The 16,640-nt window shown below is 40.4% G+C and overlaps 1 long non-coding RNA gene across 1 annotated transcript; it reads left to right on the forward strand.

Annotated features, from left to right (window-relative positions):
* The first annotated feature begins 3,112 nt into the window (after positions 1 to 3,112).
* Positions 3,113 to 15,705, forward strand: LOC107783138 (uncharacterized). The gene is made up of 4 exons (XR_001647392.2): positions 3,113 to 4,308; positions 12,608 to 12,801; positions 14,358 to 14,425; positions 15,450 to 15,705. It is a non-coding gene; the product is annotated as an uncharacterized LOC107783138 (long non-coding RNA).
* The last annotated feature ends 935 nt before the right edge of the window (positions 15,706 to 16,640 follow it).

Genomic DNA, 16,640 nt, shown 5'->3' on the forward strand with positions numbered 1-16,640 from the left:
ATGATTTGGGCTGATTGCCATATTTCGGCTTCGTACCAAGTATTTGAACCCTTCGGGATTTTTATTATTATTTCCTCACTGCTTTGACTTATTAATTGAACTCAGTCATGTTATTTTCCACTGTTTTACCATTCAGCTATTTTTACTCCGTTTTGAGACTTAAATGATATTCTAAATGATGTTTTGGACTGAGAAATACTGTTTTACTAATGCCCGAGGGGCTTGTTAGTATTTTTGACTGAGTAAGGCCGAGGGCCTAGTTATGAGGAAACACTAATATTGATTGAGGCCGAGGGATTGAGATATGTTTGCCACGAGGTGGCTTGTTAATATTGTTTATGAGGTCGAGGGCCTGAGATTTAGCATAAGTTTCACCTCTATGAAGTTGGATTTAGCTCTGAAGTTTCACTCTTAAGATGAGATTTGATTTTAATTTTCAGGACCCTCATGGATAATGGGGCCTAGCTTTTAAACTCGTAGAGATATTGGGTAACATGATTCAATTAACACTTACAGATGTCCCAGCTACAAAACCGGGGCAGAAAAATTTCTTTTGTTTTTGTCTGTTTTGTTGTAATCAGGCGCCCACCTGGAGAACAAGGGAAGACAACACGAGTTTCAAGAATAGAAAGCAGTTCAGCTTTAAGCAATCAGGCGCCCACCTGGAGAATAAGGGAAGACGACACAAGTTCAAAAGAAAGTGGGTCAAGCTGCAATCAGGCACCCACCTAGAAAAAAGGGGGAACAGCCAAGTTTCAAAAGGAAAATAGTGCAAGTTGAGTAATCAGACGCCCACCTGGAGAGCAAGGAAAAATGGTGCAAGTTTCTAGGGAAAACAGTTCCAAGTAGCAAGAGAATATGGTCCGAGTGTCTGCAATCAGGCGCCCACCTAGAAAACAAGGGAAAAAAATTCAAGTTTTAGAGGAAAGGAATACAATGCAAATGTTGGTAATCAGGCGCCCACCTGGAGAACAAGGGAAGACAACACATGTTTTAAGTATAGAAAGCAGTTCAGGTTCAAGCAATCAGGCGCTCACCTAGAGAATAATGGAAGACGACATAAGTTCAAAGGAAAGTGGGTCAATCTGCAATCGAGCGCCCACCTGGAGAACAAGGGAGAACAACTAAGTTTTAAAAGGAAAACAGTGCAAGTTCATCAATCAGGCGCCCACCTAGAGAGCAAGGGAAAATGGTGCATGTTTCTAGGGAAAACAGTTCCAAGTAGCAAGAGAAGATGGTCCGAGTGTCTGCAATCAGGCGCCCACCTGGAAAACAAGGGAAAACAATTCAAGTTTCAGAGGAAAGGAATACAATTCAAATTTTGGTAATAAGGATCTCACCTGGAGAACATGGGAAAGTAGAAATGTTCAAAGGAAGACGGTTCAAGCTGGAAATCAGGCATCCACCTGGAGAACAAGGGAAAACAGGTCAAGTTTCGAGAGAAAAGCAGTGCAAGTGTTGGAAATCAAGCACCCACCTGGAGAACAAGGGAAAATAGGTCATGTTTTGAGGCAAAGCAGTTCAAGTTTTGGCAATCAGGCGCCCACCTGGAGAGCAAGGGAATACAGTTAATGTTTTGGCAATCAGGCACCCACCTGAAGAGCAAGGGAATACAGTTAAAGTTTAAGCAATTGGACCCACCTGGAGAGCAACAGAATACAGTTAAAGTTTTGGCAATTAGGCGCCCACTTGGAGAACAAGGGAATATAGTTCAAGTTTTCGCAATCAAGCACCCACCTGGAGAGCAAGGGAATATAGTTAATGTTTTGGCAATCAGGCGCACACCTGGAGAGCAAGGGAATATGGTTAACGTTTTGGCAATCAGGTGCCCACCTAGAGAACAAGGAAATACAGTTCAAGTTTTGGAAATCAAGCATCCACCTGGAGAACAAGGAAAACAATTCAAATTTCAAAGGAAGATAACATGGGTTTTAAGGGAAAATAGGTCAAGTTTCGAGGGAAAGCAGTTCAAGTTTCAAAGGAAGACAGTTCAAGTTTTGGCAATCAGGCGCCCACCTGAAGAACATGAGAATACAATTCAAGTGTTGGAAATCAGGTACCCACCTGAAAAACAAAGGAATTCACTTCAGAATGCAATTCAAGTCAGCAACAAAGGAAGTTCACCTAGAGAGTACAAGTATACAAAGTAGCAGAAATTGCAAGATCAAGTTTGAAGATGTGTAGATAGAATTCTTGTAATTCATAGATCATAGTTTAGTCTAGCTTATTTTGTTTTGTTTTGGGGTAATAAGAAGTTCAGCAAGTAGTAAAAGCAGCAGTAGTGAACTCACAGCTTCCTGGTAGTCCCAGCTACCGAAACTTCCCGAACTCACCGACCTGATTCTATTATAGCCAAGGATATGTAGGCAACCTCGGAAGCAAGGTGCGGTCAAATCTTTCAAAAATGCTTCCTATGGAGTATTCAAACGGGCAAAAATCCTCGTATCCGCTCACTTTATCTTTTCCCAAAAACTCTTCATGTTTCCGAGCAAAGAGGAATAGCTGTGAGTACGTGATATTTGCCCTATATGAATTACTCCCATAAAAAATAAGAAAATAATTTTTTCCAATTTTCACAATTTTATAGGATTTTTTGTAGAATTTTATTAATTATTTGCATTTTTGTGCATATTTAATTTCCATTAAAAATTAAAAAATAAATACCAAATATACCATGCATTGCATTTAGGTTTGATTTTACATTTTTGGAATTAATTAGTAATTATTTCTTTTATTAAAAACGAAAATCACAAAAAACCCTCATTTTACACCTTTTAATTTTAGTCTATTGATTTTCCTTTTAATTTAGGACTAAGTAATTTTATAATTACTGTGTCTAGGCAATTAGTTTAATTTTACAACTTAGATTAATTTAGGAGTTAATTTTAGGATTTTATTAATTAAAGAAAAAGAAAAAAAAGGAAAACGAATTTGGGAAAAGATTTGTTCAATTGGGCTGGGAATTTAACCCAATTCCCCCTAAGCCCAAATCCCGCGTTTGCCCCGCCCGGGTCCAGCCCAAAAAAAACCCCTGACCCGTTCCCGCGACCCGCCTCGTTTCCCCTTCATATATAATCCCTTTTATTACACAAAAAACAAACCATAGACCTAATCCCATCACAACCAAAATGGCATCCCACACCAGCTCCGAGTATGCCTCACCCAAACTCTCCCAAACTCGTTCGAGTTTCACGTGAGTTCACCTCTAAAATCCGCACATGTCCACCCCGTCTCAATCCCTGTTCTACATCACCAAACCCCAACGGTCTCTGACAGAAGAATATTCCAAATCGACAATAACACTCCCTCACTCGCTTGTCTACAAGCTATTTCATGCGATTAGAAGGCTCTAGAAGACGTGTGTTGGATGAGTGAGAGGCGTCAAATCGATCTCGTTCAATCCGAGCCTCACATTCATCGTGTGCTCGTTTTCAGAACGGCCTTATCCATTTTTTTGAAGAGAGAGGAGGAATCTGGAGGTAAGAGATATAAAAAGAGGGAATAGAATTTTCTTTAGGGGTCAAAAATTTTTTTGGAGAGAAAAGAAAAAATATAAAGTCTTACTTTTGATTTTCGAATATTTTTCTTCTTCTGATTTTTAGGGATACAGAAAAAAAAGAATCTGAAGAGGAAAGGAAAAATCAAGTTTGATTTTGATTGATTTTGTTTTAGCTTTACTTCATTTCAAAAGCAATAAAAAAAAATAAAAATAAAAAAATTCAGCATTTTTCGAGTTCTGGTTCTCAAGAATGGAGTTGGATTAAAGTCTATATTGGAGTTTGCGTTTGGGATTGGAATTCCGGTGTTGGTTGAGTTCCGTCCGTGTTATTGTTTTCGCGATTTGGATTTTGGTTTGCAATTTTTACTTGATATTGTTACTGTCTCAGTGGGATTATGAAGCAAAACATTGAAATTTTTAGTTATTAGTGAAAGAATTCCGAATTAACAGGGTCTTTCCCTTATTCCTTTTCTATTTTTTCATGTAATTTGTGTGTTTGTTGATCTCTTATCACTTTAGTTTTTTTATTTATTTTGGTTGTCCGCTTCTTCTTCAACTTCTACTATTAGTTTGGTAGTGTTCAAATGAGTGTAAATTTGACCTGATTTCATCTTCTTCCTTTGTCTTTTCCTTATGGCACGACTGAGCTCGTGTCCGTCTTAGTCTCTGATTAGCGAGTTCAGTTGCTTGCTGGGCGGTAGAGTCGCTAGATTGACGACTGAGTGCCCAAAACCAAAACAAAAGAGAAAAGATCAGCCAAAAGAACATCTAAGCGAGAAAGTTGTGATGAATCTGTTTCACTATTTGAGGTATGCTCTTAAAATTGAGTATTGAACATGTAGGCTCAATTTGTTCAAATAGGCTCTAATGTGTTAATGTGAGTCTGTGGAATCTTATTGTGGAAACCAAAAATGGGTGTTTTCTTCTGTAATTGCAATGATGGTCTGATAATTTCTCAAATTGTTTGATAATCCATCTTCTTTTAGTGAAGGAGATGGAGTAATAGAAGAAATTGATTTATAGGTACTTGAATTATGTTCATTTCATATTTTTTTTTTGAAAATTACCGGGTATTAAGATTGGAAAACCCTTTATTGGTAGTTATAGGGTTGGCTTTGAATTAGTAAACCAAAGGAAGAAGTTTTTTAATGGTTTTCGATTCTAACTGTTTGCTTGTAGAATTTTAAGATAATGAAGACTTGATTGATGTTTCTTGACTTGGTTGAGTAATTCTGGGTCACAGTACATTGAAAGTTTGGTAATAAGAATCAGTGGGGGCTAAGGTACTTGCCATTATTTTCTTATATTTGATGCTAAATTAATCCATCCTCCATTATTAAGGCAAGATTGAAGCCTTGAATGAATTTGGCTATTAAATAAATGGTTTTGCTTATCTTCGTCTTAGATGGAATTAAGCACTTAGGGAATTAATTAAAAGGAAAGAATGAGAGTTGGCTATGGGGATTTAGTTAACTTGTCTTCTAATTTATTGGGAGTTAGAAGTTATGGATTTAATTAAAAGAAAAGAACGAGAGTTGTCTATGGATTCGCTTACCTTTGTTTTGCACATTCACTGTTATGTCCATTGTTTCTTTGTGTTGGCTATTTGATGCCGATTCAAGTGATGTATATTTTATTGCATGTTGTTCGAACAAGACTGGTGTTAATTCTCTTTAGTTAAATTTTACACTCCGTTTTACAATTGGATGTCCATAATCATAGGTCTTTCACGCGTAATCTCAAATTAGTTTTAAGAACAATTGATGAACATCTGTAGTTTGCTTTAGGCACGTAATTAAATTGTTATAACTACGGGTACGGTTCCCGTGACGTGGTTTTGATACTTAGTATTTTTTTAAATTAGATATAAGTAGGAGTATTTTTGGTTTGCCTTAGCGAAATATAAATTTTTTTTAAACAAATTGAGGTGCGCCATATTCAAACAAAATCCATAATCTATGGCCCTCATATTAATTATCTTAACTAGTGTAAAAAAAGCTTTGAACTTTCGTAGTTTGCTTTAGGCGCGTTAATTAAATAATTGTCATAGCTACGGGTACGGTTCCCGTGATGTAGTTGTGACCCTAAACTCTCAAATCCGGGAGTACATTTATGTGACCCAGCCACAAATTAATCTTGTTACTAAAATAAACATGTTGTGGATCGTGGGTACGGTTCCCGTGACACGAATTGCGACGTGTGATCAAGTAATTAGTTGTATAACATTTGGATTATGAAAAGCGGTTCAGAAGGAATAAAAATGCACATAGGTTTCAAAGATGTTTTAATATCACATAAATAGGCCAATAATAACAGTTGAACGACTGTGCTAAAGCCACGGAACTTGGGAATGCCTAACACCTTCTCCCGAGTTAACAGAATTCCTTACCCGGATTTCTGTGTTCGCAGACTGTAAAACAGAGTCAATCTTTCCTCGATTCGGGATTTGAACCGGTGACTTGGGACACCATAAATTATCCCAAGTGGAGACTCTGAATTTTAAATAAATAATTCCGTTTCGATTGTCACTTGAATTGGGAAAAACTTCCTTATACCCTTCCGGGGGATAGAAAATGGAGGTGTGACACACTTGGGCCTACTTCAGTCTCCCTATAGTGTAACTTCTCATTTTTCTTTTTATCTATTTATGTAATTTATTCATATGGTTTGTAATAATTTGTAAACGAATATTGGGGTAATTAGTGAAAAGGGGTAGGTAGTTACATATTTGTGGGGTAATATGGGTAGAAACCACGCCTATAGGATTCTATATTTGCTATGTTTTCCTTACCATGTTAGAAATCATGCCTTTAGGTCTCAAGTGGTTCCAATAATATAAATCATGTTTGTAGGTCTTAAAATCAACTTCACAAGTAGATACCATGCTTATAGAATATGATCCAGTTCAACTTCTGTTATAACGAATTTTTACATGTGTTTCCATTTGTTATCATGCGTACAAGTTTCTAACATCAGCTCTTAGCAATTAGATATCATGCCTATAGAGAATAACATAAGAAATTCTGCCTATAGATCTAAAATCGGTTTAGTTTAAATAAGTCAATCCAGTTTATGATTAGTTTATTTTGAAACTGGTCTAATTAGTGGTTTGTTTTCCCTGAAATGAATTATTTCGAGTACTGCTCTAATTTACTATTAGAAAGCATGCCTATAGGAACTCAAGAGTCTATTTTAAAATCTGCCCACTATTTTTACTATATCAAATGTAGTTATCATGTCTCAAGATACCGTTTAACAATACGGCCCTTATTTTTATTTGAGTCGTGCTGCTTATGTGCGTTGTTTGTTGAGGTAAACTTGATCCTTTAACTGCTTCTTTTATGCCTTATGTGCTAAGGTCCTATTTGTTCTTGCATGTTGCCTTAGTATTTTCACCTTTAAACCTTAGGGGTCTGTCTAGAACTGCCTATAGGTAGAGGTCCTAAATTTCCTCCAGGACCAATAACAAGGGACGGGTAACAAAACACAATAGAGATCGCTAACCAACGCTCGCTTTAATAACCACTAAGGGGTGGGAAGGGTAGATATGGGATATGATGAAGACGCACTAGTGTCACGTGTAGCCCCTCATTGAGGAGTTTTTACAGGACATTGTATGGGGTGATCCTTTAAGCTAACCAACCTAGGACCCTTCCTTTCCCAAATCCCTTATGTTTAAAACTTTGTTTTATATGTATACAACTTTTTCAAAATCTTTGTTTTATTGTTTGAGTTATACAACGTCCAACGTGCTTTACTTGCAAATTATTTGATTCAACTATTTATTTGTTAATGGACTGATTTACAAGTTATGTTCGGCCAGGACCCACCATTCTGGACCGCGAGGGGCGCCTAACACCTTTCCCTCAAGATTATTTCGAGCCCTTACCCTAAATCTCTGGTAATGCAAACTAATCCAAGAGTTAATCACTCTTGGTGCCCTAACGCACTATAATCCGTTAGGTGGCAACTCTTCAAATACCCAATTCCCAAAAGTAAACGAGTTGTTCCCCCCATGAATGTCGAAACCCGGACCTCTCTCCGTGGAGGGAAAAGGGGGCGCGACACCACGTGCACCTCTCCTTTCGAAGTACCCTCAGCAGAAACGAGTAATGCTCTTTCGAAAATGGAGGCCTCCGAAACCGGATGATCAGTCAAATCGCCTCTTCTGAACCGCTGAGAAGGACTCGCCCCGCTGCGAGACTCCTCACACCCCGGAGACCCTTTTAATTTATCATCAACCCTCAACCCCAAGGTCAATAGTCTCTCCTCCTCCCCATAGGGCACGGCCTCATCTCGAAAAAAAACTCCAATACCTGCGGGCAGCTAAACTAGTATGCTAAAAAGAAAAGTACAATTCTAGGGAAACAAGCCACCAAATGCCTACCATGATGCTTTGCCTCCCATCTCCCCTTGGACACGTCACGCCACTGATGCTTATCATAGGTCGAACAAGATGCCAGCTTACGAGAACACTCGGTCAAATCAGGGACCTCGTTCGGCAACCAAGGAGTCGCTACAAAAAATAAAATAGAGAAATGTCGCTATGGATCCCGCCTCCAAACAGTGATAAAAATATAGGTTTGACACTTACGTGTGAAATTCTATTTCTCAGGAAAGGGCAGAAACTCTCCAGGAATGATATCGATTGTCCATGATCGAACGAATCAGCTCATCCATTCTCGGTCCTCGTCTTCTTTACCGTCAACAGTAGGAGATCCGGTGGATCGATGTTGCAGAGTAATCAAACCCCAATAACGCAGCGGTCGATATAACCTCATGAGATAACTGAGGGTAAATTCGAGCTCGACATTATCTATAAAGTATCTTATCATCTGCACTATCTTCCAAAGGGATGGGTGAGACTGCGCCAAGGTAACCTGATATCTCCGACAGAACTCAATCACGACCTGGTCGGGGGGACCCGATGTAAACGTGTGTGTATATAGGCTCAAAAACCCCTCAACGTAGGTCATGATGCTCTCCTTAGAGGAAGGTACTTGTAGCACCACTCTTTCTCCCCATCCATAGTCTTTTCTGATCATTTCGAGGTGTTCCTCCCCTACTGATGAGATGAACCTCGACGCATGCTCCCGATGTCCTTATATGTTGGGAGGTCACTCCAACGTAAAGTCTCTCCTCGAGACAAAACACCTCGAGGCCCGCTCACCGGGCACCGGTAGTGTACCACCGACCGGATGCAGAACAGAGGTAGAACTCCCCTCTCCTTGATGGGCGGTGTCGATGTAGCAATCATGGCTATGATAAAATAAGAGGAGGAGGATATAGATTTGGGGAAAGATTTTGAGTTGAAACGACGGGAGAACTAGCACAAAGCACCAAGTCCTATGGAAGAAATAGTTACTTAGAGTGGTAGAATTTCCACTGGAGAAGCAAGTGAATGAATATATAGGGGCAAAACAGTGGCTACTCGCCTACCTAGAGGGCCAATTAATTCTGGCCATTGTAAAGTCACCTTTTCCTTGGGAAATGTATTGGCAGGACTACCCGGGGTAACCCCGGGGCTCCCTTTATCAGATCGCATGAATGCTGCTACCCCACGAAAGTCGAGAGGTATCGACACCTCGGGAGCTTCTTGCTGTCTCAAACATCGGCCCCAAAGAGGCTATCAACCTAACTTCAATATAAGACCCGATTTCAGGGGTCCCAATTACTCCAAGAATGGGCTCCAAAGAGTTAATTTTAAAATTCGAAGAATAACTCCATAAGAGCAACGAGATACAATGAATTGAAAGACTTGGAGTAGAAAAACTCTCTTGCATTGCCAAAAATATATTTACAAGGATCGTCTTTACAAGGGTACATGCACAGAAAGAGAAAAGGAAAAAAAAAGGGCAAAGCGACACAAGGTCTATTCGTCATTGCCACTATCCTCCGAACCATCTCCAGGATCCTCATCTGGAGTGATCAAGAGCGCTGACTTTCTCTCCAACTCTCGGGACTCCTCGATCTTAGCTGAAAGATCGCCACCTCTAGTTCTGACCCCCTTCAAGGCTTCCCTCCTCGCCTTCGCTCTATCATGCTTGATAGCCCAAGCCATTTTCAACTCAGCCTCTATCAATATATTAGAGGCTATTTGATTCGCCGTGGCTGTATCCTACAGATAAGTAGCAACTTTTCCTTCGATCTCGGACTTGGCCGTAGTCTGCGCATAAACCTCCATTCGAGCATTTTAAAGAAGATCATTGGTCGATGCCAACTCCGAGGCCGCCACCTCGTTTCGTTCCGTCAGCTTGAGGATCTCCGCATTCTTTTGCCCGATCAGTGAATCCCTTTGCCTGATCTGCAAGGGGAAAGGTAAAACAGTTAGTATCGGATTATGGGAATAAAGTGCAAATTCATGCATGGAAAATACCTGCTCACCAAGATCAACTTTTTCTCGAAGTGCTCCCTCCAAAGCAGCCCTGAGCTCGTCTGACTATTTCTCCTTTCGAGCAGAGTAAGCCTCCGACTCTCGCAGTCCCAAGGTCAGCCTCTTAAGCTCCTTTTCATGGCATGAAAGCTCCTCATGAATCCTGGAAAGGGAATGATCATACATCTCCTTACACTACGGCAAAACAAAAAAGTTAGAATAATGAAGAAAAATGCTTGAGACTAAAGGAAATATGCATAAAATAGCTATTTTCTATTGTTGGAGCCTCTCCGCTGCCTTGACGGTGCCGGGAGCATCAAGATTGATATTCTTGCTAACATCATCAAGAATGTTGCCAAACGCCCCCCCCCCCTTGATAGGACCCCCAGCTTTGGAGGTATTCACGTCCTGAGCATCCCTCAACTCCCCCGACGAGAACTAAGGGACCAAACTGAAATCGCATATATCATCGATGTCTCCGATGGGAAACTCCTGCCCCTGAAAATCTCCGAGTCACAACCCTTTAGGATCATAGGCAACGGTCCCCCAAGCAGAAACAACACCAAATCCGGTCATGGGATCGGGGACCACATTGATACCCTCCTCGAGGGTTTGTGATTCATGGGACCGACCTGAGTCAGCCGTTCCTGATTAAGTAGCCTCCGGTCGAGGCACCTGCGAGGCTCCCACACCTGACATCGTCCTCCGTGTCAACTGACACTTGACCTCATCATCATCACCGTCCTCATCCTCAGCACCGGGGCTTGCTCCGAAAGTTGAAGTCGAGGTCCTAGTGACGTCTTGAGGCTCGTGTGACTTAGGTTTCTTTACCACAGGAGGATCGGCAACCGGCTTACCTTTCCTTTTCTTTCCCTTGGCGGGCTCTGAAGGCCTGCACAAGAATAGTGACCGTAACTTATCAGCACAAAGGATACATGGAGAAACATAAATCTAAGACATAAGTGGCAAGGAAACATTACCATGATTCTTGGCCACCCATCGCTTCTTAGCCAGGTCGGGCGAAGATCGATAAAGATATGGGAACGTGGTGTCCAATTGCTCGTTCCATCCCGGCAGATCCGAGACCGCTTTGGGATACCAAGCGGTAGCTGCAGAAACCAAAAAGAGGTCATTTCTCTAGAAGAAAGGAAATAAAATCACAAAACATGTCCGAGGGAAAAAATGCTTACGCTATGTGTTCCACTTCATCCTTCTGGCCTGAATGACGTCCGAGGTCTTCACCCAAACAAACCTACTCATCCACCCTCGATCCTTCTCCTCGTCGGTGCTCGAGTAAAATGATTTTTTGGATTGGTAGTGAAGCCTAATCAAACCTCGATAAAATCGAGGACTGTACAACCTAATCAAATGGTTGAGGGTGAAGGTCTCACCCTCAACCCCATCGGAGAAATGGCGGAGCATCAAGACTATTCTCCAGAGAGAAGGATAGATTTGACCAAGCGTCACTTGATATTTGTTACAAAAATCTAGGATAACTGGATCTATCTCCGGGGGAGGGGATTTAGAAGGATCGATAGGACCCAAAGTGATTGGGTAAGCATATACATGAAAGAAGACAGCCTTGTAATCAGTTATATTCTCATCAAGGCTGGGAATATCCACCTCCACTGCCTCCCTCCATCGGTAGTCTCTCTTTACCGTCCCTATGTTGGTCAGGACACTAATTTATCGGGACACGTGTTCGCATCGGCCCGGTGCGGATGAAGTTTTATCGATGGTAAAGTCCTTCGACATGTCAAGCTCATTGGGAGTACATTGTCCCAATGTGGGTATCACTTTGGGTTTCCCTTTAGATGTTCGAGATGAAGAAACAACCTCATCTTTCCGAGTAACCGTCTTGGAGGTTCTATCCATGCTGATGATGAAATTTCTCTAAGAAAGTAAGAAGACAGGATACGAAAGGTAATGGATCTAGCTTTTCGAGTTTGAAGATGTTGAGAAAGTAAGAACTATCAAATGATTGGTGCATTTATAGGAGCTGAATGGGCAGTGGAAGGGATGGACTAATAGATGTTCGTGGGCTTCTCGGTAGTCGCGTTTGACGATGACCCTTGCATGGTTTTTTGGGCATGGCATTTAATGCTCTGATAGGATGACATCACGGTGATGATGCCTTCGAAATGGAAGCTCAAAATTGTTTCCTATCACTTCGTTCTAGGAAATGCGGGGACTATTTGTATACAGTGAAATCGAAGGGTCTAGTTTCTTGCCATTAAGGCACTTCGGAAGATCACCTCGAAGGCTCGAGGCCACAGACGAGTATCCTCCCTCGAGGGTCGTCGACACTCGACCTCAGGGTAGTGATGATTACGATAATGATAGAAATGGGGAGTTCCCAAGGTACACAGCAAGGACTGATAGAGCCTTCGTTGATTTCACTATAATTGTTAGCCATAATTTGACCCCCCTCGATAGCTCCCAGCCAAGCTCTGGAATGGACCTCGAGGCCCCCGAATCGACAAGCTCGAGGCCCCGACTGTCAACCTATCGGTTTGATTATCACCTTATTCGTAATTATCATTTCATTTCTAAGTCTCATATGCATAGCATCAACTGCTTAACAACTAGCATAAAAATAGATCATGTATTTTTAAAGTCCCATAATCAAATTTAATTGTTATTACCATTTTAACGGTAAACCGTGTGCATTCGGTATTTCATGTTTCTAAGCTTTGGAAGTATATTGGTGATCCGTCTTATATCTTGGATTTCAGCATGGTTTAGTTAGACGGTGATTTGACTTATGATGTGGAGCCAGTGGCTATTTTGGAGCGGCCGGTCTGAAAGTTGAGATCAAAGGATACAATTTCAGTGAAAGTGTAGTGGAGATGTCGGCCCGTGGAGGAGGCTACCTGGGAGACCAAGCGGGAGATGCGAAGAAGATAACTACACCTGTTTGAGGTTTCAGGTATGTTTCTTGACTTGTTCGAGGATGAACGTTTGTTTAAAAAGGGGAGAATGTAACGACCGGGCCGGTCGTTTCATGAGTTACGACCCTGTTTCCCCTATTTCTGCTTCTTTATGTGTTGTTCAGCTATATTTCATCGTATCGTGTTGGTCTGTTTAGGCTCAGAGTGGTTTTTTTAGAGGAATGAGACATTTAGTCTCTTTTGAGTAAACTTAAGTTGAAAAAGTCAACCGATTATTGACTTATGGGTAGAAGGTCTCGAATGTGAATTTTGATGGTTCATATATCGTTTAAGGTGATTTTGGACTTAGGAGCGTGATCGGAATGTATTTTGGAGGTCCGTGGTAGATTTAGGATTGAATTGGCGAAATTGGAATTTTTGCGTTTTCCGGTTGGCAGTGGAAAACTTGATATCGGGATCGGATTGGAATTCCGGAAATTTGAGTAGGTGCTTTGTGTTATTTGTGACGTGTGTGCGAAATTTCAGGTAATTTGTATGAGGTTTGATAGGTTTTTGCATCATTTGCGGAATTCAGAAGTTTGGAAATCCTTAGGCTTGAATCCGATGGTGATTTGATGTTTTGATGTTGTTTTGAGCGTTCTGAAAGTTGGAACAAGCTTTAATGATGTTTTGGCATATTTGGTTGAGGTCCTAAGGGCCTTACGTGAGTTTCGGGTGGTTAATGGATCAATTCTTGGCTTTAGAAGTTGGCAGATTTCTGGTATTTTGTTGTAGAGAATTCCTTTTTCGCGTTCGCGAGAAGTGTATCGCATTCGCGAGGGGTTATTGAGAGAAGAGGGGTTTTTGTTCATTGCGTTCGCGAAGGAGATGACGTGAATGTGAATGCGAAGGGTAAGGTAGAGAGTGCACCGCGAACGCGTGAGTGGTATCGCATTCGCAAAGAGGAGTGAGGTAGTTGGGACCCCGAGTCTTTTGTCTACGCGTTCGCAAGGTGAGGATCACATTCACGAAGGTTTGAGCTGGCGAAGCTTCGCGTTTGTGAGGTATTTGTCACGTTCGCGAAGAGTAAAGCAGAGAGGCAATTTGAGTTTGTCTATGCGAATGCGAGAGGACGGTTGCGTTCGCTAAGAAAGAAATGCCTGGGCAGAATGTTTAAGTTCAAAAAACGAGGGTTTTGGTCCAAAACTTCAAAATTCATTAGAGAGCTTGGAAGAAGGCGATTTTGGAGGGGATTTTCAGAGGATTAATTGGGGTATGTGTTCTTCACTAAAATTTGGTTAAATCTCATGATTATGTCTTGATCCATATCATTTAATTTGGGAATTTGGGAAGAAAATTGGGGAAAGTAGAAGAAGATTTGGAGAGTTGATTTTGGGGATTTGGATTGCAATTTGATGTCAGATTTTGTTGAATTTTATATGGGTAGACTCATGAGCGGATGGGTTTCCCATTTTGTGATTTTTAACGGATTCTGGGGCGTGGGCCCGAGGACCGGGTTTGAGCCAATTTCGAAATTTTTGAGTTAATTTGATTATTTCGCTTGGGCTTTGTTCCTTTAGTGTATATTGATGACAATATACTAATTTTTTGTTAGATTCGGAGCATTTGGAGGCCGAGTCGAGAGGCAAAGGCATTGCGGGTTAGATTTTGGACCAGTTTGAGGTAAGTAATAATTGTAAACATTATCCTGAGGGTATGAAACCCCAGATTTTACATTGTTTTACTATTTTGAGGTGACGCACACGCTGGATAACGAGCGTGGGGGCATGCACCGTTGGGGATTGTGACCTGGTCCATCCCGTATGTATTTGATCGAAAACTATTTGATACTATTGTGTTTTGAAAAGTATTACTATGTTTTGGGTTGAATGCCATATTTGGGCCTCGTGCCAACTGTTTGGACCCTTAGGGATTTTTTACTAATGCTTCCTCACTGTTTTGGTTTAATATCTACACTAAGTCATGCTATGTTTTACCGATTTCATAACTCGGTTTTATTTACTCTATTTTGATTCTACAAATAATATTTTGGGCTGAGCACTCTGTTTTAATGTTACCCCAAGTGGCTTGAGAGAATTCTGACTGAGTGAGGCCGAGGGCCCCTGTTGTGAGGATATCATGGGATCGGGCTGTGTAGCGCATCGTGTTGTACTCTTTTTTTATATATGAGAGGCCAAGGTCCTAATTTATTGTGCCACGAGATGGCTTGTGATAGCGCTAGGGTTGTAGGAGCCCCTACGGAGACTTAACACCCCTAGTGAGCGCGTGGACCCAGTGTGAGTGATGTGATTTTGTTCAAGGGGTTGTTATTGATTCATGTTGTTGCCCGAGAGGCTGATTACAAGTGATTATGAGGTAGCCCGAGGGGCTGGTTCTGTTGATATTTTGCCCGAGGGGTGGTTTATGGTACATGTCCTACTCGAAGGGCTATTTACGTTTCTATCAGTTTTACTCAGTGTTTCATCACTCATTTGAAACTATTGGAAGATGTTTTTAAAATAAAAGGTTTTACCAAAACTGAGTTGTTTTACGAGATAATTGAGTTATGTACTGTTTTTGGAAATTTACTGTATTTGATGTAGTGCTATGACGTGGAAATATTTGTTTTCTTACTGCTCATCTTTCATTTAATTTTATTACTTACTGAGTTGGTGTACACACATTACTCCATGTACCTTATGTGCAGATCTAGGTGTTGCGGGTTGTGATAGTGAGTGATGATCGTTGTTCCAGCAGGTCTTCGGAGTTGGCAAAGTAGCTGCTTGGCGTTCGCAGCCCTGCACTTCTCCTTCTTACCTTACTCAGACTGTCCCTAGTATTTTATTTCTGGACTATGATATTTTTTCTTATAGTTACACAGATCTTGTAGTTGCCGGTGACTTGAGATACCTCGATGTCGGGCTTGTGTTATTTTCTTCCACACTGGTTATTTAGACTTATGTTATGAGATTCTGTTAATTAATAGCTTAAAATGACTTTTATGACATACTGATTGGATTTGGGGTTTGTGTCGGCTAGTCTAGTTTCACGATAGGCGACATCACGATTGGGTCGGTTTTAGGATCGTGACAGAAAAATACATCGAATACAGTATATAACAACTGAAAACATTGCTATAGGAAGTAATTTAGTAAATAATAGTTATAGCAAGATAACAACCACTAAACAATAATGGTTTGTAAAAATATGAAGACATTCTTTCAAACGAGTAAAGCAACTATTTATATTATTAAAAGCCAAAAAAAAAGACACCACATTAATTCACATGATAGCCTACAATAATGAAGTAGTATAAAGTTTTGGTTACAAATAATTCATGAAATTTTCCTAGTGAAAACTAGGGCAGAAAAATTTCGTTCGCTTGTTTGTTTTGGTGTTTGAGAGGGTTATACATCAAGACACAGGGTTCGAGACAACCAAAAGAAGAAGTCCCAATCTAGAATAAAAGAAAAAGAAGAAAAGAAAAAGAAGTGAACTCAAAGTGCAGAAGCGGAGAAAAGATGTAGACTGCTCAAGACATGATTGAAGTCACAAGCTTTGCATGTCCTGCCTTGATCCGAAAAGCTAAAGAAGAATCAACTAGTGTAGACATGTAATTTTTGACCCTCCCCAAGATTTTACATAGTTTAAAATTTAAATATTTAGTTTAGGCCTAATATACCTATTTCAACTAATTATGACTCTTTTACTTTATTTTGTAATAAAACTGAAAATACAAAAATAGTTTCACTTTGTTTTCAAGAATATCAGTATTTTGGTAGTAATATTATTTTAACTTTGCGATGATTTTAATCTAATCTTTCTTTTATTTTTAGTATGATAATTTAAAATACCAAAAAATAATTTTGTTTTAATGGTTCCTTTTATTTTAATAATT

Source organism: Nicotiana tabacum, chromosome 11 (genome assembly GCF_000715075.1).
Source record: "Nicotiana tabacum cultivar K326 chromosome 11, ASM71507v2, whole genome shotgun sequence".
Lineage (NCBI taxonomy): Eukaryota > Viridiplantae > Streptophyta > Magnoliopsida > Solanales > Solanaceae > Nicotiana > Nicotiana tabacum.